This window comes from Fistularia commersonii, unplaced genomic scaffold (genome assembly GCF_037954325.1).
Source record: "Fistularia commersonii isolate RoL2024-O1a breed Wild unplaced genomic scaffold, RoL_Fcom_v1.0 HiC_scaffold_39, whole genome shotgun sequence".
Lineage (NCBI taxonomy): Eukaryota > Metazoa > Chordata > Actinopteri > Syngnathiformes > Fistulariidae > Fistularia > Fistularia commersonii.
This window is the reverse complement of record NW_028233997.1, coordinates 647,871-670,000: the sequence shown is the minus strand read 5'-3', so window position 1 is coordinate 670,000 and position 22,130 is coordinate 647,871.

The window sequence follows — 22,130 nt, the reverse complement described above, 5'->3', positions numbered from 1 at the left end:
CGCTCGAACATTTTGGATTTGGTTAAATATTCAGGAATGTGATCCGTGGGCTCTATGAGAATATTCATAGCTGTGTCACCCTGCCAAGCGGCACCACTCCGAGCTTCCATGTTGATGTGGGAATCCCCCAAGGTTGCCCCATCTCACCCTATTTATTTATAATTGCTACCGAAATGCTAGCCGTTTATGTTGAAAAGAGCAACGATATCCAAAAGTTAGACGTGCTGGGGACTGAAATTGTTATTAGCCTGCTGGCAGATGACACAACCTTAGTTTTGAAAAATGAACATCAAGTCCCAATAAGTGCCGAAAACAACCAAAACATTCTCCAAGGCTTCAGGATTGTCATTAAACTTAAAGAAATGCAAACTTCTTGCGCTGCATGACTCGCCACTAAAGGAAATCAGCGATGTTTCCATGAAATCAGAAATAAAATACTTGAGCATTTTCCTATCCAAGGACCAAACGTTAAATCAATCCAGGAACATTGAATCTAAACTGAATCAAAGTAAAGCTTAATTCTAATATATGGCTCCAGAGAGATTTATCAATATTAGGCCGGATATATTTGACTAAAATGGATGTGTTTATCCAGATGTATATACCCAGCGTATTCCAATGCTGCTCCAAATCAACTCGTAAAATCTGTTAACCAAATCAATTTCAACTTTATCTGGAGGAACAGACCACACCATCTAAGAAAAATCACATATGGTGAAAGAAACAAGTGAAGGAGGGCTGAAAGTGATAGAGTCGGACTGCTTGAATGGGACATTGAAGGTGAACTGGTTGAAATCCTGGATCAAACCTCATCGTTCTTTCTGGTATTGTACTCCAAACTACTTATTCAACAAAGTCGGCGGCCTGAGTCTTCTGCTTATCTCTGACTTGGATATCAACAAGATTCCTGTCAAATGTTCAGAGTTCCATAAACAAATATTATTATACTGGAAAATGATATACGTACACAATTTCTCACCACACAGTATAATAGTTTGGAACAATCGATATGTACTGCATGGCAACAAACCTCTGTTTTACAAGGAATGCTTTGAGAAAGGTATATGGTCGATAATTGACTTGATGGATGACACTGGCAGTCCTCTGGACAATGAGCAGTTCTGTACTACACACAGATTCAAGCCTCCCATATTAGAGTTGCTAAAGTTACGAAACGCACTGCCTCGACAATTTGTATTCCTGACCAAAAATATAATGACGCACCGAACCGTACAACCACAGTTACCCCGACTATCACTCCAGGGAATCTCAATTGTGGACAGAAAGCGCGGCAACTCCTTTATTAGGAAATGTTTCACAGGAAACTTATTCCCTGGACGTCAAAAAAAAAAAAAAGGATATTTTAAATAAATTTGATGAGGAATCGATTGCCACGCTGCGAACCATGTATCTGACTCTACCCATACCCCCAAGGCAAAAGAGACCCACTTCAAAATTATGACTGACATCTACCCATCTAAGGAATTATCGAGGGTACGCTTTAATTTTGAAGATAATATTTGTACATTTTGTGAAGACAACATTGAAACCACTGACCATATATTTTTTCTCCTTCTCATTCCATCGTCACCAGTTTCCTTCTCAAAAGATGATATAACATTCTGTTTACTTATAAGCAACATAACAGATGAACTCTGTGTCAATGTTCTTTTAGGCCTGGCCAAGTTCTTCATTCACAAGAACAGAATGCAAAAATGCTCCCCAAATTTTAATGTCTTCATAAACGATTTTGAAATATAAAAAAAAAAAAAAAAAAATCCTTAAAACTTATGGAAAAATCTAAAAACTAAAAAATATAGTTACCCATGTCCGAGGTTCCTTTTTTTTTTTGGTAAAAAAAAAAAAAACAAAAAAAAAAAACCAACTTGATTACATGTTACATTCCCCTTGCAATTTTTTTTTTTTTTTTTCGTTTTAATTTCTTATTTGTCTATCTATTGATTTAATTACTTCCTTTTAATTTCTTTTTTTGTCTCGCACTGTAAATTTCTCACAAACCTGTAACACTATTAACTTCTCATTACATACAGAACAAATGTCCTGATGTCCGTTGCTTCCTCATCCCTGGTTGTTTCATTGACATTCAGTTCTACCTTGCTATGTTTATTTGTACATTTGTATATTTGGGTGTACTATTTATGTTCAATTAAAAACAGTTTGATGTCTGAGATTCCTTGTGAACCGCCAACTTAATTACATGTTATATTCCCCTCACAATTTTTTTTTTTCGTTTTTAATTTTATTTTTCTATCTATTTATTTAATTATATCCTTTTAATTTTCTTTTTTTGTCTAGCATTAAAAATTTCTCGCAAACCGTTAACACTATTAACTTCTGATTACTTACAGCACGAATGCGCTTATGCCCCCCCACCCCCCGCTTTTTCCGTACGGTGGCAGACACTGAGATCGAAAGCAAATGGGTGTCATTGAAATGCAGTAACAGGGTGATAACAGCCGTGTTCGAAGTGTGTAGGGGCTTATAGGAGAGCAGAAGCACGTCACGCAATTCACCTGAGTTCGGAGGATCGGGAGTACCAGGGCCCATAGCGGAGAAGCGGAAGAGCGGAGTTATGTGTCTCTTCTCAAAGGCGGGGAAGCTGGGGGGCAGCAGGACCCCTTAGACCGGCTAATGTGAGCCTTCTCCGGACATAGATCACCCGGACTTATGACTGGAGCTCCCGGACCTCCGGGCACACACATATGTGAATGAGTGGATGAGCTAATGTCGGTTTGGTTGTGGATACGTTTCGGCCAATGCTATCAGCACAGCTATGATTATCCCCAGAACGTTGAGAACGAGCTCCCGGAACTCCAGACATGCGTATATAAAAGAGTGGAATTAAGGTGTGTGTGTGTGTGTGTGTGTGTGTTTGTGTGTGTGTGTGTGTGTGTGTATACGTGTGGGACAGAAGTAATGTTGGGGACAGAAATTGTTATTAGCCTGCTGGCGGATGACACAACCTTAGTTTTGAAAAATGAACATCAAGTCCCAATAAGTGCTGAAAAAAACCAAAACATTCTCCAAGGCTTCAGGATTGTCATTAAACTTAAAGAAATGCAAACTTCTTGCGCTGCATGACTCGCCACTAAAGGAAATCAGCGATGTTTCTATGAAATCAGAAATAAAATACTTGAGCATTTTCCTATCCAAGGACCAAACGTTAAATCAATCCAGGAACATTGAATCTAAACTGAATCAAAGTAAAGCTTAATTCTAATATATGGCTCCAGAGAGATTTATCAATATTAGGCCGGATATATTTGACTAAAATGGATGTGTTTATCCAGATGTATATACCCAGCGTATTCCAATGCTGCTCCAAATCAACTCGTAAAATCTGTTAACCAAATCAATTTCAACTTTATCTGGAGGAACAGACCACACCATCTAAGAAAAATCACATATGGTGAAAGAAACAAGTGAAGGAGGGCTGAAAGTGATAGAGTCGGACTGCTTGAATGGGACATTGAAGGTGAACTGGTTGAAATCCTGGATCAAACCTCATCGTTCTTTCTGGTATTGTACTCCAAACTACTTATTCAACAAAGTCGGCGGCCTGAGTCTTCTGCTTATCTCTGACTTGGATATCAACAAGATTCCTGTCAAATGTTCAGAGTTCCATAAACAAATATTATTATACTGGAAAATGATATACGTACACAATTTCTCACCACACAGTATAATAGTTTGGAACAATCGATATGTACTGCATGGCAACAAACCTCTGTTTTACAAGGAATGCTTTGAGAAAGGTATATGGTCGATAATTGACTTGATGGATGACACTGGCAGTCCTCTGGACAATGAGCAGTTCTGTACTACACACAGATTCAAGCCTCCCATATTAGAGTTGCTAAAGTTACGAAACGCACTGCCTCGACAATTTGTATTCCTGACCAAAAATATAATGACGCACCGAACCGTACAACCACAGTTACCCCGACTATCACTCCAGGGAATCTCAATTGTGGACAGAAAGCGCGGCAACTCCTTTATTAGGAAATGTTTCACAGGAAACTTATTCCCTGGACGTCAAAAAAAAAAAAAAGGATATTTTAAATAAATTTGATGAGGAATCGATTGCCACGCTGCGAACCATGTATCTGACTCTACCCATACCCCCAAGGCAAAAGAGACCCACTTCAAAATTATGACTGACATCTACCCATCTAAGGAATTATCGAGGGTACGCTTTAATTTTGAAGATAATATTTGTACATTTTGTGAAGACAACATTGAAACCACTGACCATATATTTTTTCTCCTTCTCATTCCATCGTCACCAGTTTCCTTCTCAAAAGATGATATAACATTCTGTTTACTTATAAGCAACATAACAGATGAACTCTGTGTCAATGTTCTTTTAGGCCTGGCCAAGTTCTTCATTCACAAGAACAGAATGCAAAAATGCTCCCCAAATTTTAATGTCTTCATAAACGATTTTGAAATATAAAAAAAAAAAAAAAAAAATCCTTAAAACTTATGGAAAAATCCGAAAACAAAAAAATATAGTTACCCATGTCCGAGGTTCCTTTTTTTTTTGGTAAAAAAAAAAAAAAAAAACAAAAAAAACAACTTGATTACATGTTACATTCCCCTTGCAATTTTTTTTTTTTTTTTTCGTTTTAATTTCTTATTTGTCTATCTATTGATTTAATTACTTCCTTTTAATTTCTTTTTTTGTCTCGCACTGTAAATTTCTCACAAACCTGTAACACTATTAACTTCTCATTACATACAGAACAAATGTCCTGATGTCCGTTGCTTCCTCATCCCTGGTTGTTTCATTGACATTCAGTTCTACCTTGCTATGTTTATTTGTACATTTGTATATTTGGGTGTACTATTTAATTTCAATTAAAAACAGTTTGATGTCTGAGATTCCTTGTGAACCGCCAACTTAATTACATGTTATATTCCCCTCACAATTTTTTTTTTTCGTTTTTAATTTTATTTTTCTATCTATTTATTTAATTATATCCTTCAAATTTTCTTTTTTTGTCTAGCATTAAAAATTTCTCGCAAACCGTTAACACTATTAACTTCTGATTACTTACACCACGAATGCGCTTATGCCCCCCCACCCATCCTGCTTTTTCCGTACGGAGGCAGACACTGAGATCGAAAGCAAATGGGTGTCATTGAAATGCAGTAAAAGGGTGATAACAGCCGTGTTCGAAGTGTGTAGGGGCTTATAGGAGAGCAGAAGCACGTCACGCAATTCACCTGAGTTCGGAGGATCGGGAGTACCAGGGCCCATAGCGGAGAAGCGGAAGAGCGGAGTTATGTGTCTCTTCTCAAAGGCGGGGAAACTGGGGGGCAGCAGGACCCCTTAGACCGGCTAATGTGAGTCTTCTCCGGACATAGATCACCCGGACTTATGACTGGAGCTCCCGGACCTCTGGGCACACACATATGTGAATGAGTGGATGAGCTAATGTTGGTTTGGTTGTGGATACGTTTCGGCCAATGCTATCAGCACAGCTATGATTATCCCCAGAACGTTGAGAACGAGCTCCCGGAACTCCAGACATGCGTATATAAAAGAGTGGAATTAAGGTGTGTGTGTGTGTGTGTGTGTGTGTGTGTGTGTGTATACGTGTGGGACAGAAGTAATGTTGGGGACAGAAATTGTTATTAGCCTGCTGGCAGATGACACAACCTTAGTTTTGAAAAATGAACATCAAGTCCCAATAAGTGCTGAAAAAAACCAAAACATTCTCCAAGGCTTCAGGATTGTCATTAAACTTAAAGAAATGCAAACTTCTTGCGCTGCATGACTCGCCACTAAAGGAAATCAGCGATGTTTCTATGAAATCAGAAATAAAATACTTGAGCATTTTCCTATCCAAGGACCAAACGTTAAATCAATCCAGGAACATTGAATCTAAACTGAATCAAAGTAAAGCTTAATTCTAATATATGGCTCCAGAGAGATTTATCAATATTAGGCCGGATATATTTGACTAAAATGGATGTGTTTATCCAGATGTATATACCCAGCGTATTCCAATGCTGCTCCAAATCAACTCGTAAAATCTGTTAACCAAATCAATTTCAACTTTATCTGGAGGAACAGACCACACCATCTAAGAAAAATCACATATGGTGAAAGAAACAAGTGAAGGAGGGCTGAAAGTGATAGAGTCGGACTGCTTGAATGGGACATTGAAGGTGAACTGGTTGAAATCCTGGATCAAACCTCATCGTTCTTTCTGGTATTGTACTCCAAACTACTTATTCAACAAAGTCGGCGGCCTGAGTCTTCTGCTTATCTCTGACTTGGATATCAACAAGATTCCTGTCAAATGTTCAGAGTTCCATAAACAAATATTATTATACTGGAAAATGATATACGTACACAATTTCTCACCACACAGTATAATAGTTTGGAACAATCGATATGTACTGCATGGCAACAAACCTCTGTTTTACAAGGAATGCTTTGAGAAAGGTATATGGTCGATAATTGACTTGATGGATGACACTGGCAGTCCTCTGGACAATGAGCAGTTCTGTACTACACACAGATTCAAGCCTCCCATATTAGAGTTGCTAAAGTTACGAAACGCACTGCCTCGACAATTTGTATTCCTGACCAAAAATATAATGACGCACCGAACCGTACAACCACAGTTACCCCGACTATCACTCCAGGGAATCTCAATTGTGGACAGAAAGCGCGGCAACTCCTTTATTAGGAAATGTTTCACAGGAAACTTATTCCCTGGACGTCAAAAAAAAAAAAAAGGATATTTTAAATAAATTTGATGAGGAATCGATTGCCACGCTGCGAACCATGTATCTGACTCTACCCATACCCCCAAGGCAAAAGAGACCCACTTCAAAATTATGACTGACATCTACCCATCTAAGGAATTATCGAGGGTACGCTTTAATTTTGAAGATAATATTTGTACATTTTGTGAAGACAACATTGAAACCACTGACCATATATTTTTTCTCCTTCTCATTCCATCGTCACCAGTTTCCTTCTCAAAAGATGATATAACATTCTGTTTACTTATAAGCAACATAACAGATGAACTCTGTGTCAATGTTCTTTTAGGCCTGGCCAAGTTCTTCATTCACAAGAACAGAATGCAAAAATGCTCCCCAAATTTTAATGTCTTCATAAACGATTTTGAAATATAAAAAAAAAAAAAAAAAAATCCTTAAAACTTATGGAAAAATCCAAAAACTAAAAAATATAGTTACCCATGTCCGAGGTTCCTTTTTTTTTTGGTAAAAAAAAAAAAAACAAAAAAAAAAAAACAACTTGATTACATGTTACATTCCCCTTGCAATTTTTTTTTTTTTTTTTCGTTTTAATTTCTTATTTGTCTATCTATTGATTTAATTACTTCCTTTTAATTTCTTTTTTTGTCTCGCACTGTAAATTTCTCACAAACCTGTAACACTATTAACTTCTCATTACATACAGAACAAATGTCCTGATGTCCGTTGCTTCCTCATCCCTGGTTGTTTCATTGACATTCAGTTCTACCTTGCTATGTTTATTTGTACATTTGTATATTTGGGTGTACTATTTATGTTCAATTAAAAACAGTTTGATGTCTGAGATTCCTTGTGAACCGCCAACTTAATTACATGTTATATTCCCCTCACAATTTTTTTTTTTCGTTTTTAATTTTATTTTTCTATCTATTTATTTAATTATATCCTTTTAATTTTCTTTTTTTGTCTAGCATTAAAAATTTCTCGCAAACCGTTAACACTATTAACTTCTGATTACTTACAGCACGAATGCGCTTATGCCCCCCCACCCATCCCGCTTTTTCCGTACGGAGGCAGACACTGAGATCGAAAGCAAATGGGTGTCATTGAAATGCAGTAACAGGGTGATAACAGCCGTGTTCGAAGTGTGTAGGGGCTTATAGTAGAGCAGAAGCACGTCACGCAATTCACCTGAGTTCGGAGGATCGGGAGTACCAGGGCCCATAGCGGAGAAGCGGAAGAGCGGAGTTATGTGTCTCTTCTCAAAGGCGGGGAAGCTGGGGGGCAGCAGGACCCCTTAGACCGGCTAATGTGAGCCTACTCCGGACAGATATCACCCGGAGTTATGACTGGAGCTCCCGGACCTCTGGGCACACACATATATGAATGAGTGGATGAGCTAATGTTGGTTTGGTTGTGGATACGTTTCGGCCAATGCTATCAGCACAGCTATGATTATCCCCAGAACGTTGAGAACGAGCTCCCGGAACTCCAGACATGCGTATATAAAAGAGTGGAATTAAGGTGTGTGTGTGTGTGTGTGTGTGTGTGTGTGTGTGTGTGTATACGTGTGGGACAGAAGTAATGTTGGGGACAGAAATTGTTATTAGCCTGCTGGCAGATGACACAACCTTAGTTTTGAAAAATGAACATCAAGTCCCAATAAGTGCTGAAAAAAACCAAAACATTCTCCAAGGCTTCAGGATTGTCATTAAACTTAAAGAAATGCAAACTTCTTGCGCTGCATGACTCGCCACTAAAGGAAATCAGCGATGTTTCTATGAAATCAGAAATAAAATACTTGAGCATTTTCCTATCCAAGGACCAAACGTTAAATCAATCCAGGAACATTGAATCTAAACTGAATCAAAGTAAAGCTTAATTCTAATATATGGCTCCAGAGAGATTTATCAATATTAGGCCGGATATATTTGACTAAAATGGATGTGTTTATCCAGATGTATATACCCAGCGTATTCCAATGCTGCTCCAAATCAACTCGTAAAATCTGTTAACCAAATCAATTTCAACTTTATCTGGAGGAACAGACCACACCATCTAAGAAAAATCACATATGGTGAAAGAAACAAGTGAAGGAGGGCTGAAAGTGATAGAGTTGGACTGCTTGAATGGGACATTGAAGGTGAACTGGTTGAAATCCTGGATCAAACCTCATCGTTCTTTCTGGTATTGTACTCCAAACTACTTATTCAACAAAGTCGGCGGCCTGAGTCTTCTGCTTATCTCTGACTTGGATATCAACAAGATTCCTGTCAAATGTTCAGAGTTCCATAAACAAATATTATTATACTGGAAAATGATATACGTACACAATTTCTCACCACACAGTATAATAGTTTGGAACAATCGATATGTACTGCATGGCAACAAACCTCTGTTTTACAAGGAATGCTTTGAGAAAGGTATATGGTCGATAATTGACTTGATGGATGACACTGGCAGTCCTCTGGACAATGAGCAGTTCTGTACTACACACAGATTCAAGCCTCCCATATTAGAGTTGCTAAAGTTACGAAACGCACTGCCTCGACAATTTGTATTCCTGACCAAAAATATAATGACGCACCGAACCGTACAACCACAGTTACCCCGACTATCACTCCAGGGAATCTCAATTGTGGACAGAAAGCGCGGCAACTCCTTTATTAGGAAATGTTTCACAGGAAACTTATTCCCTGGACGTCAAAAAAAAAAAAAAGGATATTTTAAATAAATTTGATGAGGAATCGATTGCCACGCTGCGAACTATGTATCTGACTCTACCCATACCCCCAAGGCAAAAGAGACCCACTTCAAAATTATGACTGACATCTACCCATCTAAGGAATTATCGAGGGTACGCTTTAATTTTGAAGATAATATTTGTACATTTTGTGAAGACAACATTGAAACCACTGACCATATATTTTTTCTCCTTCTCATTCCATCGTCACCAGTTTCCTTCTCAAAAGATGATATAACATTCTGTTTACTTATAAGCAACATAACAGATGAACTCTGTGTCAATGTTCTTTTAGGCCTGGCCAAGTTCTTCATTCACAAGAACAGAATGCAAAAATGCTCCCCAAAGTTTAATGTCTTCATAAACGATTTTGAAATATAAAAAAAAAAAAAAAAAAATCCTTAAAACTTATGGAAAAATCCGAAAACAAAAAAATATAGTTACCCATGTCCGAGGTTCCTTTTTTTTTTGGTAAAAAAAAAAAAAAAAAACAAAAAAAATAACTTGATTACATGTTACATTCCCCTTGCAATTTTTTTTTTTTTTTTTCGTTTTAATTTCTTATTTGTCTATCTATTGATTTAATTACTTCCTTTTAATTTCTTTTTTTGTCTCGCACTGTAAATTTCTCACAAACCTGTAACACTATTAACTTCTCATTACATACAGAACAAATGTCCTGATGTCCGTTGCTTCCTCATCCCTGGTTGTTTCATTGACATTCAGTTCTACCTTGCTATGTTTATTTGTACATTTGTATATTTGGGTGTACTATTTAATTTCAATTAAAAACAGTTTGATGTCTGAGATTCCTTGTGAACCGCCAACTTAATTACATGTTATATTCCCCTCACATTTTTTTTTTTTCGTTTTTAATTTTATTTTTCTATCTATTTATTTAATTATATCCTTCTAATTTTCTTTTTTTGTCTAGCATTAAAAATTTCTCGCAAACCGTTAACACTATTAACTTCTGATTACTTACACCACGAATGCGCTTATGCCCCCCCACCCATCCTGCTTTTTCCGTACGGAGGCAGACACTGAGATCGAAAGCAAATGGGTGTCATTGAAATGCAGTAAAAGGGTGATAACAGCCGTGTTCGAAGTGTGTAGGGGCTTATAGGAGAGCAGAAGCACGTCACGCAATTCACCTGAGTTCGGAGGATCGGGAGTACCAGGGCCCATAGCGGAGAAGCGGAAGAGCGGAGTTATGTGTCTCTTCTCAAAGGCGGGGAAACTGGGGGGCAGCAGGACCCCTTAGACCGGCTAATGTGAGTCTTCTCCGGACATAGATCACCCGGACTTATGACTGGAGCTCCCGGACCTCTGGGCACACACATATGTGAATGAGTGGATGAGCTAATGTTGGTTTGGTTGTGGATACGTTTCGGCCAATGCTATCAGCACAGCTATGATTATCCCCAGAACGTTGAGAACGAGCTCCCGGAACTCCAGACATGCGTATATAAAAGAGTGGAATTAAGGTGTGTGTGTGTGTGTGTGTGTGTGTGTGTGTGTGTATACGTGTGGGACAGAAGTAATGTTGGGGACAGAAATTGTTATTAGCCTGCTGGCAGATGACACAACCTTAGTTTTGAAAAATGAACATCAAGTCCCAATAAGTGCTGAAAAAAACCAAAACATTCTCCAAGGCTTCAGGATTGTCATTAAACTTAAAGAAATGCAAACTTCTTGCGCTGCATGACTCGCCACTAAAGGAAATCAGCGATGTTTCTATGAAATCAGAAATAAAATACTTGAGCATTTTCCTATCCAAGGACCAAACGTTAAATCAATCCAGGAACATTGAATCTAAACTGAATCAAAGTAAAGCTTAATTCTAATATATGGCTCCAGAGAGATTTATCAATATTAGGCCGGATATATTTGACTAAAATGGATGTGTTTATCCAGATGTATATACCCAGCGTATTCCAATGCTGCTCCAAATCAACTCGTAAAATCTGTTAACCAAATCAATTTCAACTTTATCTGGAGGAACAGACCACACCATCTAAGAAAAATCACATATGGTGAAAGAAACAAGTGAAGGAGGGCTGAAAGTGATAGAGTCGGACTGCTTGAATGGGACATTGAAGGTGAACTGGTTGAAATCCTGGATCAAACCTCATCGTTCTTTCTGGTATTGTACTCCAAACTACTTATTCAACAAAGTCGGCGGCCTGAGTCTTCTGCTTATCTCTGACTTGGATATCAACAAGATTCCTGTCAAATGTTCAGAGTTCCATAAACAAATATTATTATACTGGAAAATGATATACGTACACAATTTCTCACCACACAGTATAATAGTTTGGAACAATCGATATGTACTGCATGGCAACAAACCTCTGTTTTACAAGGAATGCTTTGAGAAAGGTATATGGTCGATAATTGACTTGATGGATGACACTGGCAGTCCTCTGGACAATGAGCAGTTCTGTACTACACACAGATTCAAGCCTCCCATATTAGAGTTGCTAAAGTTACGAAACGCACTGCCTCGACAATTTGTATTCCTGACCAAAAATATAATGACGCACCGAACCGTACAACCACAGTTACCCCGACTATCACTCCAGGGAATCTCAATTGTGGACAGAAAGCGCGGCAACTCCTTTATTAGGAAATGTTTCACAGGAAACTTATTCCCTGGACGTCAAAAAAAAAAAAAAGGATATTTTAAATAAATTTGATGAGGAATCGATTGCCACGCTGCGAACCATGTATCTGACTCTACCCATACCCCCAAGGCAAAAGAGACCCACTTCAAAATTATGACTGACATCTACCCATCTAAGGAATTATCGAGGGTACGCTTTAATTTTGAAGATAATATTTGTACATTTTGTGAAGACAACATTGAAACCACTGACCATATATTTTTTCTCCTTCTCATTCCATCGTCACCAGTTTCCTTCTCAAAAGATGATATAACATTCTGTTTACTTATAAGCAACATAACAGATGAACTCTGTGTCAATGTTCTTTTAGGCCTGGCCAAGTTCTTCATTCACAAGAACAGAATGCAAAAATGCTCCCCAAATTTTAATGTCTTCATAAACGATTTTGAAATATAAAAAAAAAAAAAAAAAAATCCTTAAAACTTATGGAAAAATCCAAAAACTAAAAAATATAGTTACCCATGTCCGAGGTTCCTTTTTTTTTTGGTAAAAAAAAAAAAACAAAAAAAAAAAAACAACTTGATTACATGTTACATTCCCCTTGCAATTTTTTTTTTTTTTTTTCGTTTTAATTTCTTATTTGTCTATCTATTGATTTAATTACTTCCTTTTAATTTCTTTTTTTGTCTCGCACTGTAAATTTCTCACAAACCTGTAACACTATTAACTTCTCATTACATACAGAACAAATGTCCTGATGTCCGTTGCTTCCTCATCCCTGGTTGTTTCATTGACATTCAGTTCTACCTTGCTATGTTTATTTGTACATTTGTATATTTGGGTGTACTATTTATGTTCAATTAAAAACAGTTTGATGTCTGAGATTCCTTGTGAACCGCCAACTTAATTACATGTTATATTCCCCTCACAATTTTTTTTTTTCGTTTTTAATTTTATTTTTCTATCTATTTATTTAATTATATCCTTTTAATTTTCTTTTTTTGTCTAGCATTAAAAATTTCTCGCAAACCGTTAACACTATTAACTTCTGATTACTTACAGCACGAATGCGCTTATGCCCCCCCACCCATCCCGCTTTTTCCGTACGGAGGCAGACACTGAGATCGAAAGCAAATGGGTGTCATTGAAATGCAGTAACAGGGTGATAACAGCCGTGTTCGAAGTGTGTAGGGGCTTATAGTAGAGCAGAAGCACGTCACGCAATTCACCTGAGTTCGGAGGATCGGGAGTACCAGGGCCCATAGCGGAGAAGCGGAAGAGCGGAGTTATGTGTCTCTTCTCAAAGGCGGGGAAGCTGGGGGGCAGCAGGACCCCTTAGACCGGCTAATGTGAGCCTACTCCGGACAGATATCACCCGGAGTTATGACTGGAGCTCCCGGACCTCTGGGCACACACATATATGAATGAGTGGATGAGCTAATGTTGGTTTGGTTGTGGATACGTTTCGGCCAATGCTATCAGCACAGCTATGATTATCCCCAGAACGTTGAGAACGAGCTCCCGGAACTCCAGACATGCGTATATAAAAGAGTGGAATTAAGGTGTGTGTGTGTGTGTGTGTGTGTGTGTGTGTGTGTGTATACGTGTGGGACAGAAGTAATGTTGGGGACAGAAATTGTTATTAGCCTGCTGGCAGATGACACAACCTTAGTTTTGAAAAATGAACATCAAGTCCCAATAAGTGCCGAAAACAACCAAAACATTCTCCAAGGCTTCAGGATTGTCATTAAACTTAAAGAAATGCAAACTTCTTGCGCTGCATGACTCGCCACTAAAGGAAATCAGCGATGTTTCCATGAAATCAGAAATAAAATACTTGAGCATTTTCCTATCCAAGGACCAAACGTTAAATCAATCCAGGAACATTGAATCTAAACTGAATCAAAGTAAAGCTTAATTCTAATATATGGCTCCAGAGAGATTTATCAATATTAGGCCGGATATATTTGACTAAAATGGATGTGTTTATCCAGATGTATATACCCAGCGTATTCCAATGCTGCTCCAAATCAACTCGTAAAATCTGTTAACCAAATCAATTTCAACTTTATCTGGAGGAACAGACCACACCATCTAAGAAAAATCACATATGGTGAAAGAAACAAGTGAAGGAGGGCTGAAAGTGATAGAGTCGGACTGCTTGAATGGGACATTGAAGGTGAACTGGTTGAAATCCTGGATCAAACCTCATCGTTCTTTCTGGTATTGTACTCCAAACTACTTATTCAACAAAGTCGGCGGCCTGAGTCTTCTGCTTATCTCTGACTTGGATATCAACAAGATTCCTGTCAAATGTTCAGAGTTCCATAAACAAATATTATTATACTGGAAAATGATATACGTACACAATTTCTCACCACACAGTATAATAGTTTGGAACAATCGATATGTACTGCATGGCAACAAACCTCTGTTTTACAAGGAATGCTTTGAGAAAGGTATATGGTCGATAATTGACTTGATGGATGACACTGGCAGTCCTCTGGACAATGAGCAGTTCTGTACTACACACAGATTCAAGCCTCCCATATTAGAGTTGCTAAAGTTACGAAACGCACTGCCTCGACAATTTGTATTCCTGACCAAAAATATAATGACGCACCGAACCGTACAACCACAGTTACCCCGACTATCACTCCAGGGAATCTCAATTGTGGACAGAAAGCGCGGCAACTCCTTTATTAGGAAATGTTTCACAGGAAACTTATTCCCTGGACGTCAAAAAAAAAAAAAAGGATATTTTAAATAAATTTGATGAGGAATCGATTGCCACGCTGCGAACCATGTATCTGACTCTACCCATACCCCCAAGGCAAAAGAGACCCACTTCAAAATTATGACTGACATCTACCCATCTAAGGAATTATCGAGGGTACGCTTTAATTTTGAAGATAATATTTGTACATTTTGTGAAGACAACATTGAAACCACTGACCATATATTTTTTCTCCTTCTCATTCCATCGTCACCAGTTTCCTTCTCAAAAGATGATATAACATTCTGTTTACTTATAAGCAACATAACAGATGAACTCTGTGTCAATGTTCTTTTAGGCCTGGCCAAGTTCTTCATTCACAAGAACAGAATGCAAAAATGCTCCCCAAATTTTAATGTCTTCATAAACGATTTTGAAATATAAAAAAAAAAAAAAAAAAATCCTTAAAACTTATGGAAAAATCTAAAAACTAAAAAATATAGTTACCCATGTCCGAGGTTCCTTTTTTTTTTGGTAAAAAAAAAAAAAACAAAAAAAAAAAACCAACTTGATTACATGTTACATTCCCCTTGCAATTTTTTTTTTTTTTTTTTTCGTTTTAATTTCTTATTTGTCTATCTATTGATTTAATTACTTCCTTTTAATTTCTTTTTTTGTCTCGCACTGTAAATTTCTCACAAACCTGTAACACTATTAACTTCTCATTACATACAGAACAAATGTCCTGATGTCCGTTGCTTCCTCATCCCTGGTTGTTTCATTGACATTCAGTTCTACCTTGCTATGTTTATTTGTACATTTGTATATTTGGGTGTACTATTTATGTTCAATTAAAAACAGTTTGATGTCTGAGATTCCTTGTGAACCGCCAACTTAATTACATGTTATATTCCCCTCACAATTTTTTTTTTTCGTTTTTAATTTTATTTTTCTATCTATTTATTTAATTATATCCTTTTAATTTTCTTTTTTTGTCTAGCATTAAAAATTTCTCGCAAACCGTTAACACTATTAACTTCTGATTACTTACAGCACGAATGCGCTTATGCCCCCCCACCCCCCGCTTTTTCCGTACGGTGGCAGACACTGAGATCGAAAGCAAATGGGTGTCATTGAAATGCAGTAACAGGGTGATAACAGCCGTGTTCGAAGTGTGTAGGGGCTTATAGGAGAGCAGAAGCACGTCACGCAATTCACCTGAGTTCGGAGGATCGGGAGTACCAGGGCCCATAGCGGAGAAGCGGAAGAGCGGAGTTATGTGTCTCTTCTCAAAGGCGGGGAAGCTGGGGGGCAGCAGGACCCCTTAGACCGGCTAATGTGAGCCTTCTCCGGACATAGATCACCCGGACTTATGACTGGAGCTCCCGGACCTCTGGGCACACACATATGTGAATGAGTGGATGAGCTAATGTTGGTTTGGTTGTGGATACGTTTCGGCCAATGCTATCAGCACAGCTATGATTATCCCCAGAACGTTGAGAACGAGCTCCCGGAACTCCAGACATGCGTATATAAAAGAGTGGAATTAAGGTGTGTGTGTGTGTGTGTGTGTGTGTTTGTGTGTGTGTGTGTGTGTGTGTATACGTGTGGGACAGAAGTAATGTTGGGGACAGAAATTGTTATTAGCCTGCTGGCGGATGACACAACCTTAGTTTTGAAAAATGAACATCAAGTCCCAATAAGTGCTGAAAAAAACCAAAACATTCTCCAAGGCTTCAGGATTGTCATTAAACTTAAAGAAATGCAAACTTCTTGCGCTGCATGACTCGCCACTAAAGGAAATCAGCGATGTTTCTATGAAATCAGAAATAAAATACTTGAGCATTTTCCTATCCAAGGACCAAACGTTAAATCAATCCAGGAACATTGAATCTAAACTGAATCAAAGTAAAGCTTAATTCTAATATATGGCTCCAGAGAGATTTATCAATATTAGGCCGGATATATTTGACTAAAATGGATGTGTTTATCCAGATGTATATACCCAGCGTATTCCAATGCTGCTCCAAATCAACTCGTAAAATCTGTTAACCAAATCAATTTCAACTTTATCTGGAGGAACAGACCACACCATCTAAGAAAAATCACATATGGTGAAAGAAACAAGTGAAGGAGGGCTGAAAGTGATAGAGTCGGACTGCTTGAATGGGACATTGAAGGTGAACTGGTTGAAATCCTGGATCAAACCTCATCGTTCTTTCTGGTATTGTACTCCAAACTACTTATTCAACAAAGTCGGCGGCCTGAGTCTTCTGCTTATCTCTGACTTGGATATCAACAAGATTCCTGTCAAATGTTCAGAGTTCCATAAACAAATATTATTATACTGGAAAATGATATACGTACACAATTTCTCACCACACAGTATAATAGTTTGGAACAATCGATATGTACTGCATGGCAACAAACCTCTGTTTTACAAGGAATGCTTTGAGAAAGGTATATGGTCGATAATTGACTTGATGGATGACACTGGCAGTCCTCTGGACAATGAGCAGTTCTGTACTACACACAGATTCAAGCCTCCCATATTAGAGTTGCTAAAGTTACGAAACGCACTGCCTCGACAATTTGTATTCCTGACCAAAAATATAATGACGCACCGAACCGTACAACCACAGTTACCCCGACTATCACTCCAGGGAATCTCAATTGTGGACAGAAAGCGCGGCAACTCCTTTATTAGGAAATGTTTCACAGGAAACTTATTCCCTGGACGTCAAAAAAAAAAAAAAGGATATTTTAAATAAATTTGATGAGGAATCGATTGCCACGCTGCGAACCATGTATCTGACTCTACCCATACCCCCAAGGCAAAAGAGACCCACTTCAAAATTATGACTGACATCTACCCATCTAAGGAATTATCGAGGGTACGCTTTAATTTTGAAGATAATATTTGTACATTTTGTGAAGACAACATTGAAACCACTGACCATATATTTTTTCTCCTTCTCATTCCATCGTCACCAGTTTCCTTCTCAAAAGATGATATAACATTCTGTTTACTTATAAGCAACATAACAGATGAACTCTGTGTCAATGTTCTTTTAGGCCTGGCCAAGTTCTTCATTCACAAGAACAGAATGCAAAAATGCTCCCCAAATTTTAATGTCTTCATAAACGATTTTGAAATATAAAAAAAAAAAAAAAAAAATCCTTAAAACTTATGGAAAAATCCGAAAACTAAAAAATATAGTTACCCATGTCCGAGGTTCCTTTTTTTTTTGGTAAAAAAAAAAAAACAAAAAAAAAAAACCAACTTGATTACATGTTACATTCCCCTTGCAATTTTTTTTTTTTTTTTTCGTTTTAATTTCTTATTTGTCTATCTATTGATTTAATTACTTCCTTTTAATTTCTTTTTTTGTCTCGCACTGTAAATTTCTCACAAACCTGTAACACTATTAACTTCTCATTACATACAGAACAAATGTCCTGATGTCCGTTGCTTCCTCATCCCTGGTTGTTTCATTGACATTCAGTTCTACCTTGCTATGTTTATTTGTACATTTGTATATTTGGGTGTACTATTTATGTTCAATTAAAAACAGTTTGATGTCTGAGATTCCTTGTGAACCGCCAACTTAATTACATGTTATATTCCCCTCACAATTTTTTTTTTTCGTTTTTAATTTTATTTTTCTATCTATTTATTTAATTATATCCTTTTAATTTTCTTTTTTTGTCTAGCATTAAAAATTTCTCGCAAACCGTTAACACTATTAACTTCTGATTACTTACAGCACGAATGCGCTTATGCCCCCCCACCCCCCGCTTTTTCCGTACGGTGGCAGACACTGAGATCGAAAGCAAATGGGTGTCATTGAAATGCAGTAACAGGGTGATAACAGCCGTGTTCGAAGTGTGTAGGGGCTTATAGGAGAGCAGAAGCACGTCACGCAATTCACCTGAGTTCGGAGGATCGGGAGTACCAGGGCCCATAGCGGAGAAGCGGAAGAGCGGAGTTATGTGTCTCTTCTCAAAGGCGGGGAAGCTGGGGGGCAGCAGGACCCCTTAGACCGGCTAATGTGAGCCTTCTCCGGACATAGATCACCCGGACTTATGACTGGAGCTCCCGGACCTCTGGGCACACACATATGTGAATGAGTGGATGAGCTAATGTTGGTTTGGTTGTGGATACGTTTCGGCCAATGCTATCAGCACAGCTATGATTATCCCCAGAACGTTGAGAACGAGCTCCCGGAACTCCAGACATGCGTATATAAAAGAGTGGAATTAAGGTGTGTGTGTGTGTGTGTGTGTGTGTTTGTGTGTGTGTGTGTGTGTGTGTATACGTGTGGGACAGAAGTAATGTTGGGGACAGAAATTGTTATTAGCCTGCTGGCGGATGACACAACCTTAGTTTTGAAAAATGAACATCAAGTCCCAATAAGTGCTGAAAAAAACCAAAACATTCTCCAAGGCTTCAGGATTGTCATTAAACTTAAAGAAATGCAAACTTCTTGCGCTGCATGACTCGCCACTAAAGGAAATCAGCGATGTTTCTATGAAATCAGAAATAAAATACTTGAGCATTTTCCTATCCAAGGACCAAACGTTAAATCAATCCAGGAACATTGAATCTAAACTGAATCAAAGTAAAGCTTAATTCTAATATATGGCTCCAGAGAGATTTATCAATATTAGGCCGGATATATTTGACTAAAATGGATGTGTTTATCCAGATGTATATACCCAGCGTATTCCAATGCTGCTCCAAATCAACTCGTAAAATCTGTTAACCAAATCAATTTCAACTTTATCTGGAGGAACAGACCACACCATCTAAGAAAAATCACATATGGTGAAAGAAACAAGTGAAGGAGGGCTGAAAGTGATAGAGTCGGACTGCTTGAATGGGACATTGAAGGTGAACTGGTTGAAATCCTGGATCAAACCTCATCGTTCTTTCTGGTATTGTACTCCAAACTACTTATTCAACAAAGTCGGCGGCCTGAGTCTTCTGCTTATCTCTGACTTGGATATCAACAAGATTCCTGTCAAATGTTCAGAGTTCCATAAACAAATATTATTATACTGGAAAATGATATACGTACACAATTTCTCACCACACAGTATAATAGTTTGGAACAATCGATATGTACTGCATGGCAACAAACCTCTGTTTTACAAGGAATGCTTTGAGAAAGGTATATGGTCGATAATTGACTTGATGGATGACACTGGCAGTCCTCTGGACAATGAGCAGTTCTGTACTACACACAGATTCAAGCCTCCCATATTAGAGTTGCTAAAGTTACGAAACGCACTGCCTCGACAATTTGTATTCCTGACCAAAAATATAATGACGCACCGAACCGTACAACCACAGTTACCCCGACTATCACTCCAGGGAATCTCAATTGTGGACAGAAAGCGCGGCAACTCCTTTATTAGGAAATGTTTCACAGGAAACTTATTCCCTGGACGTCAAAAAAAAAAAAAAGGATATTTTAAATAAATTTGATGAGGAATCGATTGCCACGCTGCGAACTATGTATCTGACTCTACCCATACCCCCAAGGCAAAAGAGACCCACTTCAAAATTATGACTGACATCTACCCATCTAAGGAATTATCGAGGGTACGCTTTAATTTTGAAGATAATATTTGTACATTTTGTGAAGACAACATTGAAACCACTGACCATATATTTTTTCTCCTTCTCATTCCATCGTCACCAGTTTCCTTCTCAAAAGATGATATAACATTCTGTTTACTTATAAGCAACATAACAGATGAACTCTGTGTCAATGTTCTTTTAGGCCTGGCCAAGTTCTTCATTCACAAGAACAGAATGCAAAAATGCTCCCCAAATTTTAATGTCTTCATAAACGATTTTGAAATATAAAAAAAAAAAAAAAAAATCCTTAAAACTTATGGAAAAATCCGAAAACAAAAAAATATAGTTACCCATGTCCGAGGTTCCTTTTTTTTTTGGTAAAAAAAAAAAAAAAAAACAAAAAAAACAACTTGATTACATGTTACATTCCCCTTGCAATTTTTTTTTTTTTTTTTCGTTTTAATTTCTTATTTGTCTATCTATTGATTTAATTACTTCCTTTTAATTTCTTTTTTTGTCTCGCACTGTAAATTTCTCACAAACCTGTAACACTATTAACTTCTCATTACATACAGAACAAATGTCCTGATGTCCGTTGCTTCCTCATCCCTGGTTGTTTCATTGACATTCAGTTCTACCTTGCTATGTTTATTTGTACATTTGTATATTTGGGTGTACTATTTATGTTCAATTAAAAACAGTTTGATGTCTGAGATTCCTTGTGAACCGCCAACTTAATTACATGTTATATTCCCCTCACAATTTTTTTTTTTCGTTTTTAATTTTATTTTTCTATCTATTTATTTAATTATATCCTTCTAATTTTCTTTTTTTGTCTAGCATTAAAAATTTCTCGCAAACCGTTAACACTATTAACTTCTGATTACTTACACCACGAATGCGCTTATGCCCCCCCACCCATCCCGCTTTTTCCGTACGGAGGCAGACACTGAGATCGAAAGCAAATGGGTGTCATTGAAATGCAGTAACAGGGTGATAACAGCCGTGTTCGAAGTGTGTAGGGGCTTATAGGAGAGCAGAAGCACGTCACGCAATTCACCTGAGTTCGGAGGATCGGGAGTACCAGGGCCCATAGCGGAGAAGCGGAAGAGCGGAGTTATGTGTCTCTTCTCAAAGGCGGGGAAACTGGGGGGCAGCAGGACCCCTTAGACCGGCTAATGTGAGTCTTCTCCGGACATAGATCACCCGGACTTATGACTGGAGCTCCCGGACCTCTGGGCACACACATATGTGAATGAGTGGATGAGCTAATGTTGGTTTGGTTGTGGATACGTTTCGGCCAATGCTATCAGCACAGCTATGATTATCCCCAGAACGTTGAGAACGAGCTCCCGGAACTCCAGACATGCGTATATAAAAGAGTGGAATTAAGGTGTGTGTGTGTGTGTGTGTGTGTGTGTGTGTGTGTGTGTATACGTGTGGGACAGAAGTAATGTTGGGGACAGAAATTGTTATTAGCCTGCTGGCAGATGACACAACCTTAGTTTTGAAAAATGAACATCAAGTCCCAATAAGTGCTGAAAAAAACCAAAACATTCTCCAAGGCTTCAGGATTGTCATTAAACTTAAAGAAATGCAAACTTCTTGCGCTGCATGACTCGCCACTAAAGGAAATCAGCGATGTTTCTATGAAATCAGAAATAAAATACTTGAGCATTTTCCTATCCAAGGACC